General features: G+C 38.1%; 1 long non-coding RNA gene across 1 annotated transcript; it reads left to right on the top strand.

Moving 5' to 3' along the window:
* The first annotated feature begins 2,673 nt into the window (after positions 1–2,673).
* On the top strand, positions 2,674–9,055 carry LOC124229787 (uncharacterized). Its single transcript, XR_006885992.1, has 3 exons — positions 2,674–2,823; positions 5,087–5,172; positions 8,824–9,055. It is a non-coding gene; the product is annotated as an uncharacterized LOC124229787 (long non-coding RNA).
* The last annotated feature ends 698 nt before the right edge of the window (positions 9,056–9,753 follow it).

Below are 9,753 nucleotides of genomic sequence, written 5' to 3'. Positions count from 1 at the left end.
AATAAGGAATTTCCCAGTCCTTTCTTCTATCTCTCATCTCTTTAGAGTTGGGAGTTCACTCTTCGAGACCAGGGTAACATCCTTAATCTCACACTGCCCGTGAGGTAATTTATTTTTCTTAATTAATAGAAAGTGAATTGATTCTTTCAGAAAGAATTGGAAAACATAGGAAATCTGAAATTCCTCTCCATAGAGAAGGATATCTAAGAAATGGTATGGATATACCTAAATTAGAGAAGATTTAGATAAAATGGTGTCTCTGTAAGGGAAGAAAGAAATTTCTGTAGGGTTTCTTTTAGACTTATGAAGATTTCAAAATTTTTAAAATGTATTTTTTATTACAAAAATAACTTTAGAGAATTTGGAATGTATGGAAGCTACAAAGAACAAAATTAAAATTATGTATATTCTCATTTTTCAATCATAATTTATAATTTGAGGTACATCTTTATCTTTCCTCTACATGATTTTTTAAAAAACTGTATCATACTTTTTCCTCTTAACATTATTACTTGTATATTTTCACATTATTAAATAATCTTAAAATATTTTTATTTGTTCTCAGTCTGTTAGGTTCTTAGATTGTTTCTATTTTTCTCTATACTGAATAATAACATAATCTTTATGTATCCATATTTATTTTCCCTTTTATTATTATTTCCTGTGATACTACCAGAAGACAATCACCCAGTCACAAGATCTGAAGTAAACTGGAGGTGCCAGATACCCAGTAACCACATCACCTTATATTGTTAATTGATCATGACCTTTGTCTCCTACTAAACTTTGTCAAGACCTTAATTTTTCCAATATATTTTTATATGTTTGTGTTCAAGACAGTTTTCTAGTTTGAAAACATTTTTCATCTGAGAACTTATCTCTGATTTTAGGCAATTTGATTTCACTTTTCAAATCCTTGCCTGCTGCAATTACCAGAGAATCTAATTTACTAGTGTGGCTTTTGTGCTAGATTTTCACTCAATCCGATCCCCTCCAGATTTTCTCCATTCTGTGGATGACTTTCTCTACTTCCAGACTAGCCTTCTTTTTCACATCAATCCCATCTTGCTCATGAATTTTGAATACTCTTCTCTATGAGTAGAATTAAATGCCAGCTCTTAGTTCTAGTATTTGAGACATTGGTAGAGAAAGCAGTTTTTCTTAAAAAACAAAAAAAAAGGTATTGTTTTTAGGAAAGTTGGACAGAGATAAGTACAGATCAAGTGTAGTGAAGTACTTTTGCCATTTATGCCTTAGCTTCCCTTCTCTGACACAAAGTAAAGAATACTTTACATTCAAAAAAATAGTTAAATGTCTTTGACCAGCTGAGGAAAGAAAAACTCTAACAGCAGGAAATCCAATGACAAGTCAGAGGTTTGGATTTCATACCTGGATAGACACTGTGTGTTTACCCTCAATGATCTACATTAAAATCAGTGCTTTGGTTTCAATGTTTAATTTCCTGGACAGTGTTGACCAGTGTCCCAACTTCAGCAATATCGGTATTTAGTGCTTTATTACCTAATTTTTTTTTTTCAGGAAGATTAGCCCTGAGCTAACATCTGCACCAATGCTCCTCATTTTGCTGAGGAAGACTGGCCCTGAGCTAACATCTGTGCCTATCTTCCTCTACTTTATATGTGGGACACCTGCCACAGCATGGCTTGCCAAGAGGCGCATAGGTCCACACCTGGGATCTGAACTCGCAAACCCTAGGTTGCCAAAGCTGAAATGTGCAAACTTAACCTCTGTGCCACCGGGCTGGCCTCATTTAATACCTAATTTTAATAGTGTCTTTTAAAGGAAGTCACTGGTTAGCTACAATGCTACTTTATTTTGCTTCATATCTAGCATTCACATTTGATGGTACTGAACATATTTACTACCTTTATTTTCATGCAGAGCCATGCTATAACTAAAACTAGACTTTTAATGGTAGTGCATCCAGCGTAGATTGGAAAATGCTGGTATAATTGGGTTTACTAGAGTGCGATAGGAATAGAGACATTTCTGTAGTAATCAAAGGTGCAGTGTCAGGAAATTAAGCAAGTCTGTGTTTCCACAGAAAAATGGAAGAGAATCCCTTGCGTTCATGGTACATTATTATTAAAAGCTTGAAGGCAAAGTTCCTTTATGGTAGACCTTTATCTACATCAAAATGCAGTTGTTGTCATTTGCAATGCTTTATGAGCTTCAAACTACACTGAAAAACTCAGTACATTGTTTTAATGCCAACATTATTAGTTCCTGTACTCTTGGCATCTTCTGTTTAAAGTTCTCCAGTCGTCTTAGCTGTTCAATTAGTCAATGCCATACTCTAATGTTCGCATGTTGCTGTATATATTATATGCAGGATAACTAGATCAGGTTTCTGAGGTTATTTTTAGTCTTTTCAAAGGAGTTGAGAATGCAACAAATTTGCTCCATGCTGTTATTTATGGGGAAAACGACTTGTATTTGATGATAGTTTACTCTGATGGTATTTGGAGAAAATTGGCAAAGTTTTGACTTTTTTTTTTTTTTTCATCAATGGGTTTCTGTTTCTGGCACTTTGCTTTTAAAAAACGCCATGCCTGCTGCTGTACATAATAAATTCATCACACCATGATCCGGCGCCAAGTCAGCTTGGGAAAAAATAGCCTGGGCTCTGTGTCTGGGCTATGCATTCTGAAAATGACGGACTTCTGAATCTTAAACTTGAAGTCTCATTATAGGAATAGTGAGAGCCATATGGCCTAAAAAGCCTAAGGAAAATGGATAGAGAAGTACATCTGGCCCTTTTGGCATCTACCACCACATTCTGGTTTGAGTCATTGGAGAAATGTGAGTAGATCCTCTGGAGTGAAGCAGTGATTTGGTGCTTCAAGCTAGGTTAATAAGCTGTCATTTTAGTTTTGGATGATGTTTGCTGTTAGGAAGTGGAATTGTTTCCATTTAGTTCAAGCTTCAAATAGAGGGTGACTATTAGGTATCAAAAACTATGTGTGGGTGCTCTGGAATGCAATCCCCTACACGTAGAAACTTGTAGTGTAGTGGGCAAAGCAGTTATATAACCAAAGAATTGCCATATCATGTGGGAAATGCTATCTATGACATGGATAGTGTAAGCTGGAAGGAATGTGCGTCTGAGTATCAGAGGAGCACCGAGGTCGGACTCTGTGCTACTTCTCTGCCAGGAATGAGGCCCAGAGATCTGTGCTGCTACCCAGAACACTGCCCTCTGTGGGCTTTCAGTGGCTCTCAATCCCATCATGGGCATCCAGGCTTTCTTCCTAGGGAAAGTTTATCAAGGGTATGGAAGTGCCCTGCTATTGCCTCCTTTCCCTACTCACTCAAAATGAAAGTGCCTTTTTAAAGAAGTTATCGTGATGTGCCAGTATATATTTGATTTTACCTTGGCATCTTAATGGTTAAACAATTGATCTTAAGGATGAATCATTAAGATTAACGCACAGAAAAAAATTGTGTGTGATATACAACACACATTAGGTATTATGTCATATTTTGTGTGTGCTCTTTTTCTTTTGAGGAAGATTAGCCCTGAGCTAACTACTGCCAGTCCTCCTCCTTTTGCTGAGGAAGCCTGGCCCTGAGATAACATCCGTGCCCATCTTCCTCTACTTTATACGTGGGACGGCTACCACAGCATGGCCAGCCAAGCGGTGCCATGTCTGCATTCAGGATCCAACCCGGCGAACCCCGGGCTGCCCTGAGAAGCAGAACATGTGAATTTAACCGCTTTGTCACCGGGCAGCTCCCAGTGTGTGCTCTTTGATTTGTCTGCCAAACTCTCATTTAAACTTCAAATGACACCTGCTCAGGTGTCACCCTTTTTGTTTTTGAAGCTGCCCCTACCCTTGCTTTAAATAAGAGAGAAACATATTCCACTCTATTGTTACTATCCTGACATATATCTCATTGTATTTAGGCTTTATAACCTATTAGTTGTGTGATTATGGACAACTTCTCTTTCCTCAGTTTCCTTATTTGTAAAAGGGAAATAATGACCCCTAACTTGTAACTCTGCTCTGAGGGTTAATTGAACTTTGCATGTTAAGTGCCTGGCACAGTATCTGACGCACAGTATCTGACACACAGTGATTGATGATTGCTGTTGTGTTTGGCTCTTCTACCAGACTGTGTACTTCTTGATGTCAGGAATGGCACCTTGCATACGGTAGTATCTCTATAAATCTTGGCTTAACTTAATTATGTCTCAGTCCTACTAGATCTCAATATCTTTTAGGTAAAAATGGTGGTAAAATGTTTTATTGCTTAAACTAATCTGTCAGAGGAAGAATCTCCTTTTAACTCACGGAAATTCCTTAACTTGGAAGCTCTCTAAGAAGTGATATTAAAGTAGGAGGTGTTATAATCCTTTTTCAGAGCAGTGGAGGTTTTGTTCTCAACTACATATCCGCTTATAATTCTGACAGCAGAGGTATTACCAGAATGGACAGAAGGCATTATATAATGCCCTTTTCAAAGAGAATATCCAAAAGAAGTATTTCATAAATTATGTAGCCTATACAAGGATAGAAAGACAGCACATAAAACAATATGCATTGCAGGTCACATTAAAATGAGAAAAAGTGCAATTTTGAATAAGGAGTCAATTTGAATCCCATCTCCAGTGAACTGGACAAGTGATTTACTTTTGATTCAGAGTTACCATCAGTAAAATAAGATTAATACTTTCTACTCTAGGGATTAGCAAGAATATTAAACATATTATACATAACAGTACATTACACAATGTTTTCTTGAAGTTGAGGATTTTGAAGACGGCTAGAAAGTTTTCCCAAAAGCAGTTGTTCTCAACCATGGCTGCACATTAGAATCTCCTGGGGAGATTTAAAAACCCCAACACTCTCCCACGGCTTTGACTGGTGCTTGGTGTTTGGATCCTTCTAAAATTCTGGCTGTAATTCACAGAAGTTCCTGAGGCAGACAGTCTGCTGGGGCTTTTGCCTCTGCCCCTGGCACGGTCACTCCTTCCGTGAGCTCCCTAGTCAGCTATTCTGTAAATTTTCATGCTGAACTTTGGGACTAGGCGTGAAGGCTGTGTTCTGCTTATTCCACACAGGAATCGGGAGGACTGAGTTCAGACCCTCCATCTGCCTGACTATTGTGCACTGCTCTGTCTGCGTAGGCACCCTCTTCCAGGCTCGGGTAAGGCACTGTCCTCCTGGAATTCCCAATGGGAAACACTACCAAAGTCATCTCTCAGCATTTCCCCCAAAACATCTCAAACACGTATGTTGGGACAATGACTTAGCAATCTGCTTCCCTTTCTCTGTCTTCTTTATCTGTCTCCAATCGCCCTGTTTCATCTGGATGATGCAATCACCCTTAAGTAAAATTCTATCATCAATTGGGCCTGCACCTTAGCATACTAAAGGAGGTGGCAAGCTGCTATAGGCTGAATATTCCTAAGACCCTCAAATTCATATGTTGAAACCTATTCCCCTAACGTGATGGTATTCGCAGTTAGAGGCTTTGGAAGGTGGCTAGGTCATGAGGGCAGAGCCTCCATGAATGGGAGTAGTGCCCTTATAAAAGAGACCCCCGAGAGCTCCCTCCCCACTCCCACCATGTGAGGACACAGTGAAAAGGTGGCAGATAGAGGTTTGTGAACCAAGAAACAGGGTTTCATCAGACATCAAATCTGCTAGCATCTTGGTCTTGGACTTTTCAGTGCCTGGAACTGTGTGAGAGAAATTTCTGTTGTTTCTAAGCCACCCAGTCTATGGAGTTTTCTTACAGCAGCCCAAACAAACTAAGGCACACAGTAATTAAGAAAATCCTTTATTTTTCCACAAAGATTGGTTTTCAAGCTTATTGTTAAATTATTTTGGAGTCAGATATAAGCCTCAAGACTCTTTTTACATTTCTGCTTTGACAGCCAGCCATTGTTCCATGTGTTTTAAAATAGTGGTGCCAGCTGGGCAACAGAGCTCCCATTTCCACGTGGGTATTCCGTCATCCCAGGCAGGAGAAGACACACTAATTCTCAGCTTTTTTGTTTTCTTTTGCTACAATGGGAAAAATATCATTCAAAAGCTTCTAAGAAAAAAATGTCCACCTATTCTAGCCCAAGTAAGAATACTCCTTCTTATTATTGCTCTCCTTTTATCTTTATTTTACAACCTTGTTTTAAACCAAAACACTTTTGATAAAAATAGTGTATTAAATGATACATTCTAGGACTTTTATTCCTAGTCCTCTATTGCTAATATAGTGGCTGAATATTATGCTAATAGTAGTGTAACAAGTATAGAGCCAGTGTCTATTCACTATGAAAGACTTTTGTAATGCTGGTACCTAAGGATGAGAACATCCAAGCTCTGTCTTTCTTTATAATGAGAGTGGTACTTTACAAATCACTGTATATGCAGAAGATAGTCTGTGATCTGCAGGATAATCATATCTGTCATTAAAGAAACTCTTTATAGAAAGTCTTATGACTATATTTCTGTTACTTGTAATTTGCAAATCCCCAAACATTAAAAACTTTATGGTGGATGACCCTCTTGAAGGTAAAATGAGTAGAAGTTATCATATAGTTTGATATTTTCTCTAATTTCCATCCCAGTCATAACACAGAAGGACTTGGAAATCTAGGGGGGCACATTCTGGCTCTCCTGACAGCTGGTTTATCAGGACCTCTGAGTCATTCTACATGGTCCTGGTGGTGAAGCCTCTCTGTGCTCACTGACAGCTGTGTTCTCTTCTTCCTGGGCTTGTAACTAGACAGTATCCTCCCACCCACTTGTAGCAGGTGTGGCGTATAACAGAGGCATAGCCAATTACATGGGAGCCATTTCCATGCACAGCTCATGGTGCATCCCTCCTGTCTTTCTTCCTGGGTTGGTGGAATGGACAGAATTCTGAGGGCCTGAGGGGAGCAAACCACAGAGTGGAAGGAGACTTTAGGGGAAACATTCATTTGCTTCAATTTTCCTAGTCCAAGGAGTTTGGGGGGAAGCAGGGTAAAAGAATCGTGAAAATATTCTTCCCAGATATGGGAAATTCAGAAACTTTTTGGCATATTTACTCCACTATTACATGACCCTATGAGGGCAGATAGATATGGCCTTTTTTTTTCATTTATGTTCTTCCTCAAGTTTCTTATAATGCATCTTTAGATACGGATTATGTTCTCTTTTTTACTTTTTTAATAGCATAAAAGAGAAAGCAGCTCATTTGGTAAGGGTCTTAAGAGTCTCCACATCACAAATCGTTTAGTCCATTTTTTATCCCCCCACCTTTTTTTTGGTGAGGAAGATTGGCCCTGAGCTAACATCTGTTGCCAATCTTCTTCTTTTTTTTTTTTTTTGCTTGAGGAAGATTGTCCCTGGGCTACCATACCACTGCAGCATGGCTTGATGACCAGTGTGTAGATCCATGCCCGGAAATTCAAACCCACAAACCCAAGGCTGCTGAACTAGACCGTGCAAACTCAACCACCATGCCACCAGGCCGGCCCCTTTATTTCCATTTTAAAGTTCTTAGGAATGTTTGTGCTTTCCAGTCTCTCTGTGCTCATCAGGTGTTCCAAATTGCATTCTCCTTACTCCTTTCCGTATACGGAGGATAATTTTCTTCTATTTGATTATTTAAGCTCATGTAAAAATTAGGTATAAAATATTCCAATTGTACTGTAAAAAGTGTATTTAAACAATGCAAATATATAGATTAAAATTATATTATAGTATAAATTTAACAAAATGTATTACTAAAGTGAAAATCTAGCCAACGCTTAGACCTTTTCCACTCTTATTCTTCCAGGGTAGCTACTGTTAATAGTTGAGCATCTAGTCCTCCTAACCCTTTTCTATTCACAGACACACAGGTGCTAAATTTTAATAGAAGCGGTTTAGATTCCCACCACATAAAAGGCAATTGAAAAACCTGCAACTCTAATATTAGCCAAATGTTGTTTTAAATAATCCCTAATTTTTCTTGATAGACTTGAAATTAAAATATTAATTTCAAGTGCTTTTAAAAAGTTAATTTTTTGAGCTGAGGTTATAAAAAATTTACATGGCTCTATGCGTAATTTCTGATGCCCCAAGGTGATTCAGAGGAACTGGTGGAACCTGGATTAGATTCATAGACTCAACCTTATCATGATGCTGAGAAAAAAAATGATGCCTAACTGTATGGTTAAATTTACACTATTTCAATTACTGAAATATTTTTGTATTTTTAAGGTGCATTTTCTTTTTTTTTTATTTTGCTCCTCTTTTCAATTTTTATTAAATATCAGTCCTTCTGGAAATTCTTCACTTCAGAAAGTTGAGAAATTACATGCACATAAAATTTAAAGTTATTTTTAATTGAATTACATTTTTACAGAATATATTTTATTCTGCATATTATCAGTTTTGTGACTTGCTCTTTTAAACTCAGAAGTGTATCATAGACATCCTTTTATGTACTGCACATCTTTCTTCACACATTTTTAATTAACAGACATACTTACTTTTCCTTTTCTTTCTTCTTTTTCTTTGCTATTACTAATAATGTTTCTGGGAATGTTTTTGTAAAGATATTCTTGTGAATATGTGTGTGTACATCTGCTAGATACAACTTAAAGGTAGAATTGTTAGATAAAATTGGCCTCCGAAAACATTGTGCAGTCTTATACTCCCCTGGCTCGTGTGATCCAATGCCTACTTGGGTATTCTTTCCTCAGCTGTTCACTGAGCTCTGTTTTGAAGGCAGATACAGGTGTTAGTAACACTGAAATCTTGGGATTAACACAACCATTTACCAACGGACTAAATATTTGTATCTCCCCAAATTTATATTTTTAAGCCCTAATCCCCAGTGTGGTGATTTTTGGAGAGGAGGCCGTTGAGAGGCAATTAGGTTTGGATGAGATCAAGAGGGTGGAGCCCCCATGATGGGATGAGTGCGTTTAGAAGAGGAAGACACCAAACATCTCTCCAGCCCTACCATCTGAGAATATAGGAAGAAGGCAGCCATATGCAAACCAGGAAGAGAGTTCTCCCCAGACATTGAACCTGCCAGCATCTTGATCTGTGACTTCCAGCCTCCAGAACTGTGAGAAATAAAAGTTTGTTGTTTAAACCAGCCTGTCCATGGTATTCTGTTGTAGCAGCCTGAACCGACTATGACACATTCCACTGTCCTTTATTTATTTATTTGTTTTTCTCATTGAACCAACTACATCCCATTCCCTCTTTCAGTTCCATTTGCCTGTAATTTGGTGCTATTTCAGCAGTTTCCTGGGGAGCTGTTTTTGGTGCAATGTCTTTTATCTGTATTAGCCAAAGGTCTATCATCTCTGTTGGGATTTCTTACTATTTTATGTGTAAAACAACACCCCAAATCTGGGCAGCTGAAAACAACCATTTATTATTTATTTCAAGACCAGAGTCAGGAGGGCGGAGTTCTTATGATCTGTAACAGGCTTGGCTGATCCTGGCTGGGCTTACTCATGTATCTGGAGTCATCTGCTTCGTCAGTTGGGGGCTGGCTGGTCTAACATAGCTCAGTTAGGACCATGCCTCTGCCCGTGTCCTCTCTTTTTCTAAAGTTGTTCTAACAAGCTTAAAACAAAAACAAAAAATAAAACCACTTTCTCGTGCCCCTCAACCCTGTTTCTCTCATTTTTTTCCACATTGTCCTAATATGTTTATATCTAAATTTTAGTCAAATGCATAGTCAGCATTCTCATTACAATTATGCATATGTTGTTCACTACAGAGCCAAGTTGTATGC

Source organism: Equus quagga, chromosome 18, assembly GCF_021613505.1.
Source record: "Equus quagga isolate Etosha38 chromosome 18, UCLA_HA_Equagga_1.0, whole genome shotgun sequence".
In the NCBI taxonomy this organism is placed as follows: domain Eukaryota; kingdom Metazoa; phylum Chordata; class Mammalia; order Perissodactyla; family Equidae; genus Equus; species Equus quagga.
This window is presented reverse-complemented; position numbering and strand designations above follow the sequence as displayed.